The sequence below is a fragment of the Oncorhynchus kisutch genome, linkage group LG23, assembly GCF_002021735.2.
Source record: "Oncorhynchus kisutch isolate 150728-3 linkage group LG23, Okis_V2, whole genome shotgun sequence".
NCBI classification, from domain to species: domain Eukaryota; kingdom Metazoa; phylum Chordata; class Actinopteri; order Salmoniformes; family Salmonidae; genus Oncorhynchus; species Oncorhynchus kisutch.
In genome coordinates this window covers 24,882,554-24,905,931 of record NC_034196.2, presented here as the reverse complement: position 1 = coordinate 24,905,931, position 23,378 = coordinate 24,882,554, and the positions used below count along the sequence as shown (strand labels likewise).

The 23,378-nt window shown below is 42.8% G+C and overlaps 1 non-coding gene across 1 annotated transcript; it reads right to left on the bottom strand.

Moving 5' to 3' along the window:
* Positions 1 to 1,633: 1,633 nt before the first annotated feature.
* Positions 1,634 to 1,716, bottom strand: trnal-cag (transfer RNA leucine (anticodon CAG)). Its single transcript has one exon. It is a non-coding gene; the product is annotated as a tRNA-Leu (tRNA).
* Between the last annotated feature and the right edge of the window lie 21,662 nt (positions 1,717 to 23,378).

Here is a 23,378-nt window from a genome sequence, read left to right as displayed (position 1 = left end):
AGTAAATTTATGCACGATACCGACTTGCACTTTCAATAGTCATTTGTTTTTATCAATGAAAAACTCCAGTCATTGATTTAACCTCAATATGGCCTTCAATGGAAAAGAGTAGTAAATCGTCATTGAATGAACGCTAAACTGGCCTCAGAATATGGCCATTCTGATGTAAAAGATAAAATTCCTCAGATAAGACCGAAAAAGTGTATGGAAATATCAGCAATCATCAGGGTAAGAGTGACAACAGGTCCACATGGGGGAAATCTTAACAAATGGCTTAATGGGTATTTTCAACGCAATCGTGTTATTGTTTATTTTTAGGGTTTAACAAGGCAGCTCACCTGTGACCTGTGGCTTGACATTAGATGCGGTGACTTCGATTACCCTGCAGACGATATTTTTGTTCTTCCCGCCAATACAATCCACTGACAACGACCAACGAGTTGTGCGTTCCGAGATGCTTTTTGTTATTCGCCTGTTTGTGGCTCGCCTGCGAAATTGCGCGATTCTTGCAATTCTCTTTCAGCCTCTCATCAACTAGCTGTTTTTGCAGTATATTAAAAATACGATAGTTATTCACTACTCATATTAACTAGGTGTCATTTACATTACCTTAAGTCATTTATTTTTCAACTGGATTTTACAAAGGTGCATGACATGCAGGCGCTAAAAAGTTGTCAGGAGTGGGTTTCAAACCATGCCTATAGGGGAGTCTGCGACCTGAATGACTTAATGATTATTTTCAATGCAATCGTATTTTTACTTTTTCTTTTAGGGTTTAACAAGGTTTCTCACCAATGACTTTAGATGTGGCCAGTTCGATTACCCTGCAGACTTTAAGAGTGTCTTCAGAATATGGCCATTTTGACATGAATTTAAAAATGCCTCAGATAGGACCAAACAAGTGTCTGCAGTTATCCGTCAGGGTAAGAGTGACAACAGGTTTCCACATGTGAAAATGGTGGAAATCTTAGCAAATGGCTTAATGGTTATTCATGAGAATCGTGTTGTTGTATTCTTGAGTGTATCATGGGATCATGGGATCTGAAATCTGTGGCTTGACTACAAACCTGTAACCTATGCTACTGTGGCCTAGAGCTAGAAGGATGGATAACCAGGTGTGTAAAGGTGTGAGGTGGGATCCTATCCGAAATGGACAACTAATCCCATCCCAAATGGACAACTAATCCATATGTACTTGTGGAGATCTGAGAGGATATGATTGGTATAAGAAACACGACTAAACTTCAACCTCCGGAGGGGTCAAGAAAATTAAATTTCGTTGTCTGCAGGACTCGAACCTGCGCAGGAAGATCCTAATGGATTTACTAGTCCATCGCCTTAACCACTCGGCCACGACAACAGTCTTGTCAGCAGTGAATGGGCCACGAGGCATAGCCTACAGAAAGTGATAATTTTACAACTGAAAGACAATGCAGTAACTCATTAACTCATTATAATGCAATAAAATGAATTGTTCCACTCATTCATTAATTAAGTACAGCTGTTTTCTTATTTTCCTTGATCTTTGGTCAGCTCCAGAAGGTTTTCATTTGAGAGTGTTTATTATAAATTGTTATTTCATCATCTTATTATTACTGCTAAGCAGCATGACTACTGAGAGGCACTAAAAAACTGTCAGAAGTGGGATTTGAACCCACGCCTCCATGGGAGACTGAGACCTGAACGCAACGCCTTAGACCGCTCGGCCATCCTGACTACAGCACAGTACCTTGGGTATCGGGTTAAAGAGTATGGGGTAAAAGTAGAAATAGGCACAGCCTTCTAAAATCACCACAGAGACCAGTAAATGTATGCACGATACCGACTTGCACTTTCAATAGTCATTTGTTTTTATCAATGAAAAACTCCAGTCATTGATTTAAGAAGAAGTGTATCTTTCTATCTATATGTAGAACATGTATATTTAGTCAAAGTTTATGATGTGTATTGCTTGTTATCTGACGTTAGCTCCGGCAGATATCATCATTTCTCCGGACATTTGAGTAGCATTTTGTGAACATGCCGTCATTGTAAACAGAGATTTATGGATATAAATAGCATATTATTGAAAAAAACATAAATGTACTGTGTAACATGTCCTATTACTGTCATCTGATGAAGATTTTCAAAAGGTTAGTGAATTATTTTTCTTTTAATCCTGCGTTTGTTGATTGCATTTTTTGGCTATGCAAATTAGCTGTGTCTTTGGTGGTGGTTTGACATAAATATGTGCTATGTATTCGCTGTAAAACAATTTAGAAATCTGACTTGCTGGCTAGATGAACAAGGTGTTTATCTTTCATTTGAGCTATTGGACTTGTTAATGTGTGGAGGTTAAATATTTCTAAGAATAATTTTGCGTTCCGTGCGCCACCGTTCCAGCTGAACGTGGGAGGGGTCGTTCCCAAAAGGGAACCCTAACCCGTCAAATCAAATCAAATCAAATCAAATCAAATTTATTTATATAGCCCTTCGTACATCAGCTGATATCTCAAAGTGCTGTACAGAAACCCAGCCTAAAACCCCAAACAGCAAGCAATGCAGGTGGAGAAGCACAGTGGCTAGGAAAAACTCCCTAGAAAGGCCAATACCTAGGAAGAAACCTAGAGAGGAACCAGGCTATGTGGGGTGGCCAGTCCTCTTCTGGCTGTGCCGGGTGGAGATTATAACAGAACATGGTCAAGATGTTCAATGTTCATAAATGACCAGCATGGTCGAATAATAATAAGGCAGAACAGTTGAAACTAGAGCAGCAGCACAGTCAGGTGGAAGTTGAAACTGGAGCAGCAGCATGGCCAGGTAGACTGGGGACAGCAAGGAGTCTGACCACCAGTCAACAGGTTAAATAAAGTTTGATTTGATGTAGTCTTATTCTTTAACTTAGATTTTTGGTTGAGATGAGACATGAACCCCTAAATTTTATCAGCATATCGATTGCGCAACCAGGGCTGGAAAAACCTTGGGTCACTGCTATTCCAACTTCCGCGACGCATATAAGGCCCTGCCCCGCCCTCCTTTCGGAAAAGCTGACCACGACTCCATTTTGTTGATCCCTGCCTACAGACAGAAACGAAAACAAGAAGCTCCCACGCTGATGTCTGTTCAACGCTGGTCTGACCAATCTGATTCCACACTCCAAGACTGCTTCCATCACGTGGACTGGGATATGTTCCGTATTGCGTCAGACAACAACATTGACGAATACGCTGATTCGGTGAGCGAGTTCATTAGAACGTGCGTTGAAGATGTCGTTCCCATAGCAACGATTAAAACATTCCCAGACCAGAAACCATGGATTGATGGTGCATTCGCGTGAAACTGAAAGCGCGAACCACTGCTTTTAATCAGGGCAAGGTGACTGGAAACATGACCGAATACAAACAGTGTAACTATTCCCTCCGCAAGGCAATCAAACAAGCTAAGCGTCAGTATAGAGACAAAGTAGAATCTCAATTCAACGGCTCAGACACAAGAGGTATGTGGCAGGGTCTACAGTCAATGACGGATTACAAAAAGAAAACCAGCACCGTCACAGGATGTCTTGCTCCCCGCTTTGAGGACAATACAGTGCCACTGACACTGCCCGCAACTAAAACATGCGGACTCTCCTTCACTGCAGCCGACGTGAGGAAAACATTTAAACGTGTCAAACCTCGCAAGGCTGCAGGCCCAGACGGCATCCCCAGCCGCGCCCTCAGAGCATGCGCAGACCAGCTGGCTGGTGTGTTTACGGACATATTCAATCAATCCCTATCCCAGTCTGTTGTTCCCACATGCTTCAAGAGGGCCACAATTGTTCCTGTTCCCAAGAAAGCTAAGGTAACTGAGCTAAACGACTACGGCCCCGTAGCACTCACTTCCGTCATCATGAAGTGCTTTGAGAGACTAGTCAAGGACCATATCACCTCCACCCTACCTGACACCCTAGACCCACTCCAATTTGCTTACCGCCCAAATAGGTCCACAGACGATGCAATCTCAACCACACTGCACACTGCCCTAACCCATCTGGACAAGAGGAATACCTATGTGAGAATGCTGTTCATCGACTACAGCTCGGCATTTAACACCATAGTGCCCTCCAAGCTCGTCATCAAGCTCGAGACCCTGGGTCTCGACCCCGCCCTGTGCAACTGGGTACTGGACTTCCTGACGGGCCGCCCCCAGGTGGTGAGGGTAGGCAACAACTTCTCCACCCCGCTGATCCTCAACACTGGGGCCCCACAAGGGTGCGTTCTGAGCCCTCTCCTGTACTCCCTGTACACCCACGACTGCGTGGCCACGCACGCCTCCAACTCAATCATCAAGTTTGCGGACGACACAACAGTGGTAGGCTTGATTACCAACAACGACGAGACGGCCTACAGGGAGGAGGTGAGGGCCCTCGGAGTGTGGTGTCAGGAAAATAACCTCACACTCAACGTCAACAAAACTAAGGAGATGATTGTGGACTTCAGGAAACAGCAGAGGGAACACCCCCCTATCCACATCGATGGAACAGTAGTGGAGAGTGTAGTAAGTTCCTCGGCGTACACATCACAAACAAACTGAATTGGTCCACCCACACAGACAGCATCGTGAAGAAGGCGCAGCAGCGCCTCTTCAACCTCAGGAGGCTGAAGAAATTCAGCTTGTCACCAAAAGCACTCACAAACCTCTACAGATGCACAATCGAGAGCATCCTGTCGGGCTGTATCACCGCCTGGTACGGCAACTGCTCCACCCACAACCGTAAGGCTCTCCAGAGGGTAGTGAGGTCTGCACAAAGCATCACCGGGGGCAAACTACCTGCCCTCCAGGACACCTACACCACCCGATGTCACAGGAAGGCCATAAAGATCATCAAGGACAACAACCACCCGAGCCACTGCCTGTTCACCCCGCTATCATCCAGAAGGCGAGGTCAGTACAGGTGCATCAAAGCTGGGACCGAGAGACTGAAAAACAGCTTCTATCTCAAGGCCATCAGACTGTTAAAACAGCCACTACTAACATTGAGTGGCTGCTGCCAACACACTGACTCAACTCCAGCCACTTTAATAATGGGAATTGATGGGAAATGATGTAAAATATATCACTAGCCACTTTAAACAATGCTACCTAATACAATGTTTACATACCCTACATTATTCATCTCATATGTATATGTATATACTGTACTCTATATCATCTACTGCATCCTTATGTAATACATGTATCACTAGCCACTTTAACTATGCCAATTTGTTTACATACTCATCTCATATGTATATACTGCACTCAATACCATCTACTGCATCTTGCCTATGCCGCTCTGTACCATCACTCATTCATAGATCTTTATGTACATATTCTTTATCCCCTTACACTTGTGTCTATAAGGTAGTAGTTTTGGAATTGTTAGCTAGATTACTTGTTGGTTATTACTGCATTGTCGGAACTAGAAGCACAAGCATTTCGCTACACTCGCACTAACATCTGCTAACCATGTGTATGTGACAAATAAAATGTGATTTGATTTGATTTGATGCTTCCTGATGCTAAGAGTACATAATGCTATGCTAGGCTATCGATAAACTTACACAAACGCTTGGATTGCTTTCGCTGTAAAGCATAATTTCTAAATCTGAGACGACAGGTGGATTAACAAAAGGCTAAACTGTGTTTTGCAATATTGCACTTGTAATTTCATGAATATGAATATTTATTAGTAATATTATTTGACTGTTGCGCTATGCTATTCAGCGGTTGCTGACGAAAATGATCCCGCGACAGGGATGGGTAGCGTCAAGAATCAAACAACTGATACAAACAGGGCACAGGAGATTTCCGATAAACAAGCTGCAGGCATGGAGAATGCAGAGTCAAAATCACAAAAAATAACTTTCAGTGTGCGCTGTACAAAATAAAGAATAGAAAAGCCAGGGCTTCAAAAATGAAAGCGACAAACGTCAAAAGAGAACAGGCAATAACTGTGGAGGAAATGTCCCACACGTCAGAGAACAAACAAACTGCCCTACAAGGGGGAAAAAATGTAAAGGATGTGGAAAGTTGAATCACTTTCGGGAATTCTGTAGATCACAAACCACTGAGTCCACTCCTCCAGTTGCTGAAAAACTAACCCAACAGCATGTGAAACATAAAGTGCAGTCACAAGATGACAAAAGACACAAAAACAAGACACGTCACCAAGCTCTGACGATGATGATTATGTGTATGTTGTGTGTACACTACAGAAACCCTTGCAACCAAACATCCAAGTTACCATTATGAACATAACTGAGGATGTTATTGTTGATTTTGGGAGCAAGTGTTAACATTGTTGATGAGGTCACATATTACAAGTTATTAAAGCCCAACTGTGAATTAAAACAGGCGAAGGCATACATCTTCGCTTATGGCTCATCCAAGCCACTTCCATTGAGAGTAAAATTCACAGTACCAGTCCTATACAAGACTAAGATGGTGGATACCACTTTCTGTGTAATCAAAGGTGACTCTGGCCCACTACTTAGCTGTCAGACAGCAACAGACCTTGGAATACTGAAATTAATCAACTCTCTGTCCACTCCAAGTGAACCAGTTGATGGTTCATTCATAAGCCAGCTTCCCAACGAATACCAGGACCTCTTCCAAGGCATAGGAAAACTCAGACTTTCAAGTGAAGCTGCACATTGATGACACAGTGCAACCAGCAGTACAACCACATGAGAGAAAAAGTTCAACAGGAGCTTGACACACTACAAAGCCAAGACATAATTGAAAAAGTCAGAAGGCCAACGCCATAGGTATCCCCAATAGTGTTTGCACCAAAACCCAATACGCCTGATGAAGTTCATGTCTGTGTCGACATGCGCGTTCCGAACCCAGAAATGCAACGTGAACGACACATCACACCAACTGCCGATGACCTCATCCATGATCTGAATGGACCAGTTGTGTTCTTCAAGCTAAATCTTAATGCTGGATACCACCAGCTTGAGTTACATCCAGACTCACAAACTCCACTACACCTACTGGCCTCTGGAGATACAATAGACTGAAGTTTGGCATAAATTCAGGTGTTTCAAAATGAAATACAGTAAGTGCTGCAAGGCATTCCCAACGTGAGAAACATGAGCGATGACATCCTAGTCTACGGTAGATCTCAAGATGAACACAACGCAAGTCTCAAAGCTGTGTTTCAGAGATTGAGAGAGAAAAATCTCACACTGAACAAAGAAAATTACAACACTTGAGCTTCACGGCAAAGTTTTCTCAGAGAAAGTCATTTCGGCGGATCCCAAGAAAATCAAAGCCATACAGAATCTGCCAGCACCTCAACATTTCTTGGAAGTTCGCAGTCTACTGGGTGTGATAGAATACTGCTCACGGTTCATACCAGACTTCGCAACAACCGCACAGCCTCTTCGTGAGCTCACAAGAAAAGATCACACCTGGTCATGTGGACCACAGCACCAGTCTGTGATGAAAGAATTAATAACACGTCTGATGCAGCACACGATGACAGACTACTTGGACTCAGCCAAGAGGTTGACTCTGTTAGTTGACGCCAGCCCAGTTGGTTTAGGTGTTAAGTCAGCACAACACTACAAGTGACAAAGGCGCCCATATCATTGCATATGCCAGTGTAGCGGGTGCTATACTGCACCGCTGTAACTCTGCGTTGTGTGTGGTTGATAGAGACTATAAACATGGACTTTGGAGATCAGGTAGTTTTAATCAAGCAGAACTGCCTCTCTGCATCTGCATCCAAAAGGAAATAAAACATTTGTAGAGGACATCTGTTCTGAGAATCGTCGCCTCTTTCTACAACAGATGCACAATAGGAGGGACTGGGATCATTCGAGGAGCTAGCCATCGTTCACACATACAATAGCCTGCTAATACCTTAGCTAGCTATTAACCACATGTTGAATTCAGAATATTGACATCATCCTAAAAAGTACAATTACAAGTGCATCTTAACAATACCATCCACTTATGAGTAACCTCTAAATATACATCATTATTCATGAACAAAACACTGTGTGTATGACTTTGTACTTAAAAGAATCAAACTTTTCTGAAGACAGAAAAGGTGTGCCTACCTCTCTCAGTGCATCAAAATGATTTGAGCACGCCGGGCAAAACGTAAGTACACACTCCCCTTCTCCCAGGATGCAGGCATGCATAACAAATCAACACAACATATTGATATATGAACCTGGTGAAATTCACATAGTACTTTAACAACTGTTACACCAGCCGAGTGCTTTCAGAGGTTGAACAGCACTACTCACAAACCGAGAAAGAAGCTTGTGGTGGAAATTCTAATCAATAAAGAGGAGAGACGAGGTCAATCACAAATCAGGATATTACTTTATTCAAAACTTATTAATAAGGAAATCACAGAGCAATTGCTTCTATAATCATGAGGCTGGTCGGCTCAACACTTCCAAGTGTTGTGGCGAGTAGCTCTGACATACGAAGGATACAAATATATTTTATAAGAAAAGATACGCTCTTTTAGTCTTCATGACAAACAATAGATGTATGGAATGGGTCACTAGGTGAAACTTGATATATGAGAAAGGAGTATCCCACAGCCAGATAGCATTTCCTATGAAGACTGTTCTTATTGTTTAGTCTGGCACCTAAGACAAGGCTCCGATCTCATTCCTGGTACTCCATAGCACAGAAACACCAATCCATTCTATGGCATAAATCAATTGCCAACTCCAGATACTCCCATCTCAAGTAAAACCCTTCTTGACCACACACCTGGAGAAGCTCACTGAGGGGAGTGAGCATCTAGGTCATACAGTACCCCAGGATAGGTGCAACATCAGAGATTACATACAATGGTTCCAGACCTTATCTCCCCCAAGGCCAAAGGAGGGAGTGACTGGTGCGCAGACATTGTGGAGATAAGTAATTTAATTGGTTCCCCATTAATCACGCCATCCCTTCATGTGGTTAAGAATAGGTAAAGACACATTCACATATGAAGACAATGTTCCCTCCTGTCCTTTTCGCTTTCTGATATTCTGCATAGCACCAGAGATATGTTGAAGACAAGCCTGACTTCTCCCCTCTCTGGGCCCCAGGTGACTGAGGCCCAGCTGAAGGAGGAAGTGCAACTGCCAAAGGTATACATTCTAATAACAAGCAGATTATGCAGATAAGACATCTTAATTATCTATGTTACCTAACTAATTCTGATTATTCCGCCACATTCCCCTCTCAAGGACTTACTGATCTGGTGAATCAGATCAGTAAGATCGTATCTTACTAATATTTGTTGCAGAGTATATGAATGATAAAAAATGTAAAATAGAGGTTCAAATCCCTTCAATGTCGAGTACCTTATTTCCATTTAAGCTTTCTCCCTTAGGAAAGTTTACAACATGTATTCCTCAAGATGTACTCCTCAAGACACATGTTTAATCATACAGAATAATAAGAAATTATAAACAGAATATAGAAATGCTCCCTAAGTTACAGGAGAACCAGTGTCTAACCATAGGCCTCATCACAACAGATGGGAAAGTCATCCCTCTTTATTTAACTAGGCAAGTCAGTTAACCACTTCAGGGTTTTCAATTATAAGACCAGAGTTGCAAGCTACTCGACTCATGGCCACACAAAATAGGGAATTTCTAGCATGTGAAGGAGGGGTGTGTCAATCTTTTGGGAGATCGCTGCTGTACGTTCATACCCCAGGGAGATGAAAATGTGACTATGTAGTGGAACATTTGAAGGAGATAAGCGGTGTTCTCGAAAGGGAATCCATTAGTGTGGGTTCAGTCATTGTTTGGTGCTTGGGGAGCGACCATTTTCCACTGGCTCATCTATGGTCTAATATTGCTGATTGCTCTGTTGCTAATGATCATCTGTGTGAAGAAATGGTGTAGTAAAGCGGTTGATGTTGTTCTTACTATGCCCTTGATTGGAAATTAAGAAGGTGTAGTTGAAGAATCTGAGATTGATAGACGACAATCAGGTGAATACAATGAATTATTCTCCCTGGACAGTGCAGATACAGAGGGTTCACATTATATGAATGATTTCCCTGACCTGTTCCCTATTCCTGACTACATCTCTGATGGTGGGTACCCAAATCCTGAGTATGGGGACTCAGAGGGTGGCCTAGTGGTTAGAGCATTGGACTATTAACCGACAGGTTGCAAGTTTGAATCCCTGAGCTGACAAGGTACAAATCTGCCATTCTGCCCCTGAACAAGGCAGTTAACCCACTGTTCCTAGGCTGTCATTGAAAATAAGAATTTGATCTTAAATTTACCAGGGATTCCAAATGATAGTCCCTGAGGACATCACTAGTCACTGGGGACATCATTGGATTGTGAGATGCCCCTCTACATTAGTCTTAACCTGCTTGTTATGGAGGAGTGAATTTTATGCATTACCACAAGGGAGATGTTTAGTTTACCGAAAATACAGCACCCTGTCCAATTTTTTGGTAGTTAGATAGGCTTTATAACCACAGATCCAATAATGATCAGTAAATGTTGTCGAGCCAAATTGATGAGGAGAACGATTGTCCGTTTCCGTGTCAACAATGGTGTGCCCCACCCTCAGTCTAACAGGGTTTCCAGATCTGCATGTTCCATTCTTCCAGCTACATCCTATTGGGACATTACAATTGATACATGTTGACATTCCCAGATAGGATTCAATAAATTGTGGTGTGGAAATATTGTTTGGGTTGTGACAATGACAGGTTCGGAATGGGGTTCGACAGGGTTGGATTAGAATAGGTTCTGGTGCACGGGATCTAGGTTCTAAGATGATTCTACCACACCAATTAAATCCCCCTTGTAAATCCTTTGTTTATGACAAATTACCATTAATGCATTCATCCCTCAGTGTTTTACCTAGTGAGGGTTGACCCCATGTGACCTCATTTGACAAGAGCACTTCTAGTGCACATAGAGTGTCATTAATGCTGACCTCTACTGAATACTGTAAGAATGGGGAGATCACTGAGTGTGGAAACAAACTACATACATAACAGGAGGTATTTTCTACCATCAGTTCAGTCTTAAGCAGTGAACACCAAGTGTTTCCCTCATGATTCTTACTGTGATGCTCATCCAGTGGATGCATCAACCTTCTGCTTCTTCCGATACTGGAGCGGCCATTGTTTGCTGGACTCCTGTCTTGAGCCTGCCATTGGCTCAAACTGGAGTGGCTGTTATTTAAGTCCCGCCATGGGACTGAACGGTGATCAGTCGAATCCGTACCATGTTGTCCTTCTTCCAGGACCGGTTGTCCTTGAGTCACTGTCCATATGACAACTGTAATGAGAAGGCTCAAAACAAAAGCAAAAAACATGATGCATAGAGTCTTGGCCTTGTTCTCCATAGCCATCTAGTCGGTGACTTCTCACGTCTCGAGTCCTCCATCCTCAGGGTTTGGTGGGCAGTATGGTACCTTCCTGCAGTGACTGGCGTGGATCCAAGTAGACATCTCAGCTATGCGGGCAGCAGTGGGGGTAATCAGCAACACCTGGTATGGTCCAGTCCACCTCTGCTGGTTCCAGTGCTTTCGTCTCAGGTCTTTCACCAACAGTTTGTGCAGTTTGTGCAGGATCCCCACCAGAGGTTGGGGCAGAGCTGCTTTCACCCTGGGGAAAATAGTCTTCAGAACGTTATTTAGAGCAGTACAATAACTTACCATGTCATCATCACAGCCCATCAGTGTCAACTTGTTCTGTGGGAATGGAGAATTGATCATCCTCATTGGTCTACCTGTCAGAACCTCACGAGGAGCCAATCCAGTGGTTCTGTGGAGCCGCCCTCGCATGTATATCAGAGCCAAGGGCATCACAGTGACCCAGGAAAGCCTTGTCTCTGCCATAAGCTTATCATCATAGATGTTAGGGTCTGATTAGCGCGTTCAAGTAAACCGCCCGATTGCGGCCTATAGCTACAATGACCTAGACCTGAGGTCTATCTGCAGACTCTCAGACATGTTCTGTATCACTAGGTTCACAAAGTGGGGAACCTACTGGTTGCTACTGTTGCCGGTTAATTTAGATGGCAACCCCCACCTTGGGATGATCTCCCTAAGGAGATTATTGGCTACTGCAATAGCAGTGGAATGTCAACAGGGGAAAGCCTCTACCAACTTGGAGAAGGCATCCATTATCACTAGACAATATTTGTAGCCCTGGCAAGGGGAGAGTTCAATGAAATCCATCATAATGTGTTCAAATGGTCCTTCAAGGCTCAGATGAGCTGACATTGGCATGGGAATCCCTCTTCCCTAAGTTAGTCATATAAATCACACATTTTGCACAAAATTGTTCAGCAAACACAGAAAACCCAGGTGCAAACCAAAATGTATTTACAAAATCAACTACTCCCCTCTTTGACACATGATCCTCACCATGTGACAACTTAGCTAAGTATAGGAAACATGAACATGGTAGGACTGGTAGCCCAGCCGGGCCCAGACAGAGATTCTGCACCTGATCATAAGTACATAGTTTTTTCCACTTCCTCAACTCAACAGGACCTACAGAGGATTGTATGACAGAGATATTGGTGGGACAGAAAAGGTTATGAGCAGGAAGTGAAATCATCTTAACACAGGGTCCTCCATAGAGACATCTGCTGCCTTAGCTGCCAAGTCAGCCATAGCATTACCTTTGGAGACAGGGTCAGAATAGTTAGTATGAGGGAGGCATTTACAAACAGCAACTTCACAAGGGAGCAAAATAGACTTTAGTTATCAACAAGTTTTGAATGAGATATTGTCTTACCAGAGGAGGTCAGGAAGCTGCGCTGTTTTACAGAGTACCAAAATCATGTACCACACCAAAGGCATATCTGCTATCTGTGTAGATAGTAGCAGACTGGCCTTTAGCTAATACGCAAGCTCTGGTGAGTGCAAAGAGTTCTGCTGCATGAGCAGATAGGTGGGAGGCTAATTTAGCACTTTCCAGTTTGGTTGAGGCAGTAGCAACCGCATACGCAACCAATGGTTTTCCTTTCTCAGAACACTGAGCAGAGCCATCTACAAACAGTTCCAAATCAGCATTTTGCAAAAGGACAAATCTGACCTTGGTTTAGATACAAGCGCCACCAGAGCAACATCGTCATGCGGCTCCCCGTCATTCTCAGTAGGCAACAAAGTAGCAGGATTTATCACAGTGCACCTCTTCAGGGTCAAATGAGACATTGTCAAAAGAACATTCTGATAATGGAGCAGTCAAGCTGGTGTTGGATGGGCCGTCTTTGCCTGTGAAATAAGAGAATGTACAGCATGAGGAACGTGTACAGTGAGTTCACACATGGCAACAATGTATGCACAAGCCAGCGCAGCTTCAGTAGCAGCAGCCACAGCTCTCAAACAACAAACCAGACCTCTTGCCACACTGTCCAGGTGTTTGGAATAATACCCAACAGGGCGCTGCTTTCCTCCATGATCCTGTGTTAGAAAAGATGACAGAATGGTCAGGGAGCCCCAAACAGGAAGAAGTAGTCGTGAGTTCTTTTAGTATGGTCAGAGAACTCAGTCCCTCTGGTGTCCACTTAATTTTGTCATTCATAGCTATTTAGTGCCCATAAATAAGGTCAGAAAGCAGCTGCACCACCACAGCATAGTCAGGTAATCACGCCCTACAATAGTCCAGTCAATGTCATCATGTGTTGTTCCAATAGTTCCAGTCAATGACATCATGTGTTGTTTCATAACTGACTGTGGGACGGAGAGAATAGCCTGTATCCTCTCTGTACCCAGCTGCCTGCCATTGGGAGTGATGTCATGACTGAGATACTTGACTGTCTGTGAAACCAACTGTAACTTTTTTGAACAGTGTGGCCATTCTCAGGAAGAAATATCAACAGAGCACGAGTATCAGTTTCACAAGGTTACATTGAGCTGGAGCACAACAACAAATCATCCACATACTGAATCAGAATGCGCTAAAGCTGATGAAAAAATTGCGGGGGATTCCACGTAGGCATCATTGTCCACATAAATCTCTTATTGAGAAACGTGAAGGTGAACCAGCATTGAGATTCTGGTGCCATAGGAATACTGAAAAACGCATTAGCCAAATCAATCAGAGAACCCCTCTGCTGTGGGTAGTACCACCCCAATGGAGTAGCAATATTAGGAACCACTGGGGCATGGGCAAAAACTGCAGCGTTCACAGGCCAAACTTCTTAGGGCTAGGCCCCTTTTTTTCTCAACTTCCGCCTGAATGACGTGCCCAAAGTAAACTGCCTGTTGCTCAGGCCATGAAGCCAGGATATGCATATAATTAGTATCATTGGAAAGAAAACACTTTAAAGTTTGTAGAAATGTTAAAATAATGTAGGAGAATATAACACAATAGATATGGTAGGAGAAAATCCAAAGAAAAACGAACCAGAATAAAAAAATGTTTGAGACCATGCTCTTACAATGGAAAGTATAGCGGCATACTGAATTCTAGCTCCCAGGATGCAATTCCTTTGGCTTCGACATGGTGTCAGCAGTCTATGTTCAAGGTTTCAGGCTTGTAACGTCCAAAACTAATAAGAAATACCAGTTTTAGTACAGGGACACAGTCTTGGAAATTCGTGTTTGGGCGCGCCATGAAGACAAGACACACCTATTTCCTATTGAACATACTTATTTCTGCAAGAAATATTATACTTTGATTACATTTCAGGGTATCTGAGGAGTAAATAGAAACATATTTTGACTTGTTGAAACAAAGTTTAGGGGTAGATTTTTGGATTCCTTTCTCTGCATGTTGAACGAGTGGATAACTCAAATCGATGGCACTAACTAAACATACTTTTTGAGATAAAAAGAATGATTTTATCTAACAAAATGACACTACATGTTATAGCTGTGACTGTTTGGATGACACATCAGAGGACGATTGTCAAAAAGTAAGTGAATATTTTAATAGATTTTTGTGAATTTATGAAACCTATGCCGGTGGAAAAATATTTTGATGGACACCTAGCCCTAAGATTAATTACTGAACAAATCTCCAATCACCTGAAGGTTTTCTAACAGGCAAGATAGGGGTGTTACAGGTTTATTCTGGACAAGGAATTAAAGCACTAGTAGCTAACAGGAATGCAAGAACAGGAGTAATACCTGCTATTGCCTCCCAACTGAGTGATACTGTGCTCTAGATGGACGCCTAGTATCTTTAGGAGTGAATACCATTGGATCAGCTCCCTTCATTCTCCCAAAATCATACTTGTCCCTTGCCCATAGGCATTCAGGGACCCCTCTCAGGAGGGGTGAGTCTTCACTCAACAACATGATATTGGTAGAAAAAGAGACCTGATCAACACCATGAAAACCCCTCTCAGTTGGCATTTCCCAACTGAGTGGGTAAGAACTTGTCAATGTGCTAGGTGAATAAGTTGACCCATCAGGGCGCATCTCTCAGCCTGTAGCATCAACCAAGCATTTCATCCATATACCAGTATCCACCCATTCCACTCTATCTGATTTTGCCAGGGACACATGTGGTATGCTATCCTCAAACGTGTAGAGCTCTTTCTGTGCAGAGGTTAGATTAACCCGTAAGGCACTGCTACAGTATAAACCCTCACACTGCACTGACTCATCCTGTAATGTAGAACACAGCCATTGTTTCTCATAATGGAGATCTCTTGTCAATGGTGATAAATGAGAGGGGCAATGGAAGCCTGCTTTAGACATGAAACTGCCCTTGTGGCCCCAATGGGTTTTAATCATTGAGAATATTAGGCACCTCATTATCAGCGTCCCATGCGTAATACCAGTCACAAAACTCTGACATTAACATCATTGCTCCCCATCTTCTTCCTCCTCCTCCTCCTCCTCCTCCTCCTCCTCAAGATGAATGGGTAAACCGGTTAGGCCACATGTTATGTTGATGCCTAGTGTACACAGGAGGTCCCTGCCCATCAGATTGACAGGACAGTGGTCAGAGTAGAGAAATCGATGCTGACACAGGACAGGACTCCTCAGAAAAGGAGACAGGCAGGGGCATAGTTACATGTCTCTGAATGGGAGGCCTGAAGCCCCTACAGTTTTGACTGTTTCACTAGACATGGGAGGTTTGGTATAGCCTTGCTGTTAAAGACAGACATGGCAGCCCCAGTATAAACAAGAAATATTACTGATTCACCATTGATGCAAGCCTCCACGGTTGACTATACTCTGGAAAGTGTGTGACTCTAACTTCTTAAGGTATAGGGGGCAGCATTTTAACTTTTGGATAAATAGCATGCCCAATTTCAACTTCCTGCTACTCATGCCAAGAATATGAGATATGCATATTATTAGTAGATTTGGATAGAAAACACTCTGTAGTTTCTAAAACTGTTTGAATCATGTCTGTGAGTATAACAGACCTTATTTAGCAGGCAAAACCCCGAGGACTAACCGTTCAGATTTTCAGTGAATTCTCATTGGGCAACAATATTTCTTAGGCACTTGTTTTCAGTTCCTACCGCTTCCACTGGATGTCACCAGTCTTTGGAATTTGGTTGAGGTTATTCCTTTGTGCAATGAAGAAGTACGGCCATCTAGGAACTGGGTAACACTGTTGAGAGTTGCGCAATACTTAAGTGTTGGTTTGTTGTCTTCCTGTATTGAACACAGATAGACCAGTCTTCAATTTGAGATTATTAACGTTTAAAAATACCTAAAGTTGTATTACAAAAGTAGTTTGAAATGTTTTGGCAAAGTTTACAGGCAACTTTTGAGATATTTTGTAGTGACGTTGCGCAAATTGGAAGCTGTTTTTTTCTGGATCAAACGCACCAAATACATGGACATTTTGGATATATATTATTTCTGCGTTTTGTGTAGCGCCTGCAGGGTTGAAATATGCTAATCTCTTTGTTTACTGTTGTGCTATCAACAGATAATAGCTTCTTATGCTTTGCCGAAAAGCCTTTTCAAAATCTGACATGTTGGCTGGATTCACAACGAGTGTAGCTTTAATTTACTATCTTACATGTGTGATTTAATTAAAGATTTTTATATAATTTTATTTTAATTTGCCGCGCTGCATTTTCACTGCATTTTCACTGGCTTTTGGCCAAGTGGGACGCAAGCGACCCCCATCCTAGAGAGGTTAAAAACAAATGGAAACAGGTTTCCAGTCTCCTTCAATACACTTCCAAGTTCTCATCCTTCTCCATGGTGCATTCTCTGATGGTAGTCCAGTCAGTCTTGGCAGGATACATTGCTCCAGGAAGTTTGAGGTGGAGCGTGCCCACAGGACACCGGCCCAGATGATAGGCCCAGGCTGATAGTGGTCAAGTTCCTGAGGTTCAAGGACAAGGTAGCTGTTCTGGAAAGAGCCAATATATATCTTCCTCAACGAGGACTATACCAAAGCTGTGCGCCAGAACAGGAAAGAACTGATCCCAGCCATGAAAGCTGCCAGAGCGCATGGAGACATTGCGTACATCTGCTATGACAGGCTCATTGTCCACCCTCTCTCCCAGAAGCCTGGAAGGGATGAGAGAGCCAAGCATATGGTTCGTATCCTCAACCCCGCAGCACACACACACACACACACACACACTAAACTACTGAAAGAGCTGCTTCCTGTGCTTGGCCCTCCAATGTTGAACATTATAAACGGCTCTCTATCCACTGGATGTGTACCAAACTCACTAAAAGTGGCAGTAATAAAGCCTCTCTTGAAAAAGCCAAACCTTGACCCAGAAAACATAAAAAACTATCGGCCTATATCGAATCGTCCATTCCTCTCAAAAATCTTAGAAAAGGCTGTTGAGCAGCAACTCACTGCCTTCCTGAAGACAAACAATGGAAACAAAATGCTTCAGTCTGGTTTTAGACCCCATCATAGCTCTGAGACTGCACTTGTGAAGGTGGTAAATTACCTTTTAATGGCATCAGACCGAGGCTCTACATCCTTCCTTGTGCTCCTAGACCTTAGTGCTGCTTTTGATACCATTGATCACCACATTCTTTTGGAAAGATTGGAAACCCAAATTGGTCTACACGGACAAGTTCTGGCCTGGTTTAGATCTTATCTGTCAGAAATATATCACTTTGTCTCTGTGAATGGTTTGTCCTCTGACAAATCAACTGTAAATTTTGGTGTTCCTCAAGGTTCCGTTTTAGGACCACTATTGTTTTCACTATATATTTTACCTCTTGGGGATGTCATTTGGAAACATAATGTGAACTTTCACTGCTATGTGGATGACACGCGCTCCAGCAGGTGTATCTCACTGATCATCCCTAAAGCCAACACCTCATTTGGATGCCTTTTATTCCAGTTCTCTGCTGCCTCTGACTGGAACGAATTGCAAACATTGTTGAGGTTGGAGACTTTTTTCTCCCTCACCAACTTTAAACATCTGCTATCTGAGCAGCTAACCGATCGCTGCAGCTGTACATAGTCCATTGGTAAATAGCCCACCCAATTTACCTACCTCATCCCCATACTGTTTTTATTTATTTACTTGTCTGCTCTTTTGCACACCAGTATCTCTACCTGCACATGAACATCTGATCATTTCACTCCAGTGTTAATCTGCTAAATTGTAATTATTTGCCTACCTCCTCATGCCTTTTGCACACAATGTATATAGACTCTTTTTTTTCTACTGTGCTATTGACTTGTTTATTGTTTACTCCATGTGTAACTCTGTGTTGTTGTCTGTTCACACTGCTATGCTTTATTTTGGCAAAGTCGCAGTTGTAAATGAGAACTTGTTCTCAACTAGCCTACCTGGTTAAATAAAGGTGAAATAAAAAAATTAAAATAAACACACAGCTGTACATTTCAATGAAACATGGTGAAGCCCCAAAATTGCCCTCGCCTGTGTTTCAGTCAAAAGGAAGTGGATGGCTGCAAACTTTCTACTTTTAAACTCGGACAAAACAGAGATGCTTGTTCTAGGTCCCAAGAAACAAAGAGATCTTCTTTTGAATCTGACAATTACTCTTAATGGTTGTACAGTCGTTTCAAATAAAACTGTGAAGGACCTCGGCGTTACTCTGGACCCTGATCTCTCTTTTGACGAACATATCAAGACTGTTTCAAGGACAGCATTTTTCCATCTACGTAACATTGCAAAAATCTGAAACTTTCTGTCCAAAAATGATGCAGAAAAATGTATCCTTGCTTTTGTTACTTCTAGGTTAGACTACTGCAATGCTCTACTTTCCGGCTACCCGTATAAAGCACTAAATAAACTTCAGTTAGTGCTAAATACGGCTGCTGGCCTCCTAATTGTCCCTAGAATTTCTAAGCAAACAGCTGGAGGCAGGGCTTTCTCCTATAGAGCTCCATTTTAATGTAATGGTCTGCCTACCCATGTGAGAGACGCAGACTCGGACTCAACCTTTAAGTCTTTACTGAAGACTCATCTCTTCAGTGGGTCATATGATTGAGTGTAGTCTGGCCCAGGAGTGTGAAGGTGAACGGAAAGGCTCTGGAGCAACGAACCGCCCTTACTGTCTCTGCCTGGCCGGTCCCCTCTTTCCACTGGGATTCTCTGCCTGGTGCTCTTTCATGCCGTCCCTAGGAGGGGTGCGTCACTTGAGTGGGTTGAGTCACTGATGTGATCTTCCTGTCTGGGTTGGCCGTGGTGGAGATCTTTGTGGGCTATACTCGGCCTTGTCTCAGGATGGTAAGTTGGTGGTTGAAGATATTCCTCTAGTGGTGTGGGGGCTGTGCTTTGGCAAAGTGGGTGGGGTTATATCCTTCCTGTTAGGCCCTGTCCGGGGGTATCATCGGATGGGGCCACAGTGTCACCTGACCCCTCCACCTCAGCCTCCAGTATTTATGCTGCAGTAGTTTGTGTCAGGGGCTCGGGTCAGTTTGTTATATCTGGAGTACTTCTCCTGTCTTATCCGGTGTCCTGTGTGAATTTAAGTATGCTCTCTCTAATTCTCTCTTTCTTCCTCTCTCTCGGAGGACCTGAGCCCTAGGACCATGCCTCAGGACTACCTGGCATGATGACTCCTTGCTGTCCCCAGTCCACCTGGCCGTGTTGCTGCTCCAGTTTCAACTGTTCTGACTGCGGCTATGGAATCCTGACCTGTTCAACTGACATGCTACCTGTCCCAGACCTATTATTTGACCATGCTGGTCATTTATGAACATTTGAACATCTTGGCCATGTTCTGTTATAATCTCCACCCGGCACAGCCAGAATAGGACTGGCCACCCCTCATAGCCTGGTTCCTCTCTAGGTTTCTTCCTAGGTTTTGGCCTTTCTAGGGAGTTATTCCTAGCCAACATGCTTCAACACCTGCATTGCTTGCTGTTTGGGGTTTTAGGCTGGGTTTCTGTACAGCACTTTGAGATATCAGCTGATGTACGAAGGGCTATATAAATACATTTGATTTGATTTGATACACACACACACACGCCAATTGATTAATGGACTGCTGAATGTATATATTTTTTTCTTGCTTTGTCTGCTCTTTTCAGTATTATGTCTATCTCTAATAAGCTACCCAGGAAAGGGCTGAACATAGCCCATATTAATATATTTAGCCTTAGAAATAAGGTTCATGAAATCAATAACTTGCTAACATCAGATAGCATTCATATATTAGCCATTTCTGAGACTCACTTAGATAACTAATTTGAAGATACATCAGTAGCAATACAAGGATATAACATTTATAGAAGAGACAGAAATGCTAATGGGGGAGGTGTTGCTGTATAAATTCAGAGCCATATCCCTGTAATACTTAGAGAAGATCTTATGTCAAGTGTTATTGAGTGTTGTGGTTGCAGGTTCACTTGGCACATCTAAAGCCTTTTATTTTGGGGTGTTGCTATAGGCCACCAAGTGCTAACAGTCAGTATCTAAATAATATGCGTGAAATGCTTGATAGTGTATGTGATGTAAACAGAGAGGTCTACTTTTTGGGGACCTGAGTATTGACTGGTTTTCATCAAGCTGTCTGCTCAAGAGGAAGCTTCTCACTGTAACCAGTGCCTGTGCCGGTTTTGGCCTTTAAACGCCGTGGCGCCCGCGTGCTAGCAACTACTCCGTGGCTTCCCTGTTCCACCTATTGCTGCCCCCTGGACCCTATGATCACTTGGCTACATAGCTGATGCCTGCTGGACTGTCCATTAATTAATCACGGTACTCCATTCTATTTATTTTTTTGTTTATCTGTCGGCCCCAGCCGCGAATCTCAGGCTGTGTGTAGTTAACCAACCCTCTCTGCCCACTCATCGTCATTTTACCTGCTGTTGTTGTGTTAGCTGATTAGCTGTTGTTGTCTCACCTGTTGTTTTAGCTAGCTCTCCCAAACAACACCTGTGATTACTTTATGCCTCGCTGTATGTCTCTCTCAAATGTCAATATGCATTGTATACTGTTGTTTAGGTTAGTTATCATTGTTTTAGTTTACAATGGAGCCCCTAGTTCCACTCATCATACCGCTTTTTTTCTACTGTGTCATTGACTTTTTTTGTGTTATTGGCTTGTTTATTGTTTATTCCATGTGTAACTCTGTGTTGTTGTCTGTGTGACACTGCTTTACTTTATCTTGGCCAGGTCGCAGTTGTAAATGAGAACTTGTTCTCAACTAGCCTACCTGTTAAAATAAAGGTGAAATAAAAAAAAATGAAATTATGGGCAGAAAGACAAATTCAACCATATATATGCATTAGCAACCACAGCTAATGAAGTCACTGAAACCCTTAACAAATAGTTGCAGTATGTTTTGGAATTTGTGGCCAGTAAAAAACTGGTCTTGAACATCTCTATAACTAAGAGCATTGTACAAATCCTTCCTTAAGTGCTAGACCTCAACTGAATCTGGAAATGAATGATGTGGCTGTTGAACAAGTTGAGGAGACTAAACTACTTGGCGTTACCTTAGATTGTAAACTGTCATGGTCAAAACATATAGATTCAATGGTTGTAAAGATGGGGAGAGGTCTGTCCGTAATAAAGAGATGCTCTGCTTTTTTGACACCACACTCCAAAAAGCATGTTCTGCAGGCTCTAGTTTTGTCTGATCTTGATTATTGTCCAGTAGTGTGGTCGAGGGCTGCAGGGAAAGACCTAGTTGAGCTGCAGCTGGCCCAGAACAGAGAGGTACGTTTTGCTCTTAATTGTAATCAGAGGGCTGATATAAATACTATAAATAAATAAATACATGCCAGTCTCTCTTGCCTAAGAGTTGAGAAGAGACTAACTGCATCAACATTAATGTGTTGAAAATCCCAAATGGTTTGCATAGTCAATTTACACACAGCTCTGACACACACACTTATGCCACCAGACATGCCACCAGGGATCTTTTCACAGTCCCCAAATCCAGAACAAATTCAAGAAAGCGTACAGTATTCTATAGAGCCCTTATTGCATGGAACTTCCTTCCATCTCATATTGCTCAAATAAACAGCAAACCTGGTTTAAAAAAAAAGATAAAGCATCACCTCGCGGCACAATGCCTCTCCTCTATTTGACCTACAGTTGAAGTTGGAAGTTTACATACATCTTAGTCAAGTACATTTAAACTTAGTTTTTCACAATTCCTGACATTTAGTCCTAGTGTCACGCCCTGGTCTTAGTATTTTGTGTTTTCTTTCTTTATTTGGTCAGGCCAGGGTGTGACATGGGTTTATTTTGTGGTGTGTTTTTGTATTGGGGTTTTAGTAGGTATTGGGATTGTAGCGGAGTAGGGTTGTCTAGGAAAGTCTATGGCTGCCTGAGGCGGTTCTCAATCAGAGTCAGGTGATTATCGTTGTCTCTGATTGGGAACCATATTCAGGTAGCCTGGGTTTCACTGTGTTTGTGGGTGATTGTTCCTGTCTCTGTGTTTGTTGTCACAAGATAGGCTGTATAGGTTTTCACGTTCCGTTTGTTGTTTTTGTATATTTAAGTTATTTCATGTCTAGTTAATTTTTTCATTAAAGAACATGAGTAACCACCACGCTGCATTTTGGTCCGCTTCTCCTTCTACAGACGAACGCCGTTACACCTAGTAAAAATTCCCTGTTTTAGGTCAGTTTGGATCATCACTTTATTTTAAGAATGTGAAATGTCAGAATAAAAGTAGAGAAGGATTTATTTCAGCTTTTATTTCGTTCATCACATTCCCAGTGGGTCAGAAGTTTACATACACTCAATTAGTATTTGGAAGATTTAACTTTAAATTGTTTAACTTGGGTCAAACGTTTCGTGTAGCCTTCCACAAGCTCCCCACAATAAGCTGGGTGAATTTTGGCCAATTTCTCCTGACAGAGCTGGTGTCAGAGTCAGGTTTGTAGGCCTCCTTGCTCGCACACGCTTTTTCAGTTCTGCCCACACATTTTCTATAGGATTGAGGACAGGACTTTTTGTGATGGCCAATCCAATACCTTGACTTTGTTGTCCTTTAGCCATTTTGCCACAACTTTGGAAGTATGCTTGGGGTCATTGTCCATT